The following is a 1,121-nucleotide window of genomic DNA, read 5'->3' on the forward strand; positions in this document are numbered from 1 at the left end:
TATTTCTATAACTTATAAAAAGCATTATGCAATGCATAATGTGTACCATGAACCACGTTTCAGAGCCCTAATTTCTCTGCCCCCTAAAAAAGGACTACATTTTCTGACTCATTTACTTTTAAGATTCTTGTGACCAATTTGCATTAAATAATTTTTTCTTAAATAATTTTCAATGTACGTTCTATATATCAAAGAAATGCAAATATTTTAAAAATCCGGCATCTGGATATATTTTTCTCTCTCTCAAATATTTAGTTAGCACCACAGCAAATTCTTCTTAATGAAAACTTGATTTTCTAAGTAAAAATTTTTAAATTAAGATTGTTCTGTACAGAAAAAGTACAAACATCCATTGAACTGTATTGGGATGAGAGAAGATAAATGGTTTTTTGTATCAGTGAAAAACAGCAGATTATACACTGTCGATAAACTCTGATTTTTAAATAAATAATATATGAAAGTCATCTTCACGTGAAAATGAGCGTGTTCTTGTACATACTGATTACAAATTATGTTAGCAAGCGCCGCCAACAGCGCCGCTGGTGTAGTGGTATCATGCAAGATTCCCATTCTTGCGACCCGGGTTCGATTCCCGGGCGGCGCAGCTTGTTTTTCCCCCCTCCAAAAATGAGACAACTTGACGAGTCGGATAAATCTATCCCCCTATGGAAATATTTAGGATTCTTAATCTCTTTGCATATTACTGTTTCATTATTATTCACCGTTGAATCATTCGGAGCTGGAGCTGGTACACAAAAAAGTTCACCCAAGTCCTGAAAGAATTAATCCTTGCGCCTGCGCAGTCTGAGACATCCCTCGCGTCTGGTGGAAGAGCGGCTGCGCAAGTAGTGAACCTATGGATTGAGGTGTACCCTGGCGGCCGGGAGGTTGATCGTGCAAGGTTATTCTGCGCCTGCGCGGCTCGCGTCACTTCGCCGGCTGCTCCTAGGTACAGGACTAGGTAACCTCACTGTTCGCGTCGGGCGGGGAAATTTAGTGTAATTACAGGCGAAAAAGGAGGTGGAGGAACCTGCGGTCAGCCGGAAAAACCCCGCTATTCCGCAGCCATAGCCGCTCAAACGATTTGGGAGGTAGTGAAGGGAAGGGAGCTGGATCCGGAG

At 41.6% G+C, this 1,121-nt stretch overlaps 1 non-coding gene across 1 annotated transcript; it reads left to right on the forward strand.

Annotated features, from left to right (window-relative positions):
• Positions 1 to 533: 533 nt before the first annotated feature.
• Positions 534 to 604, forward strand: TRNAG-CCC. Its single transcript has one exon. It is a non-coding gene; the product is annotated as a tRNA-Gly (tRNA).
• The last annotated feature ends 517 nt before the right edge of the window (positions 605 to 1,121 follow it).

Source organism: Propithecus coquereli, unplaced genomic scaffold (genome assembly GCF_000956105.1).
Source record: "Propithecus coquereli isolate 6110/MARCELLA unplaced genomic scaffold, Pcoq_1.0 Scaffold243, whole genome shotgun sequence".
NCBI classification, from domain to species: Eukaryota; Metazoa; Chordata; class Mammalia; order Primates; family Indriidae; genus Propithecus; species Propithecus coquereli.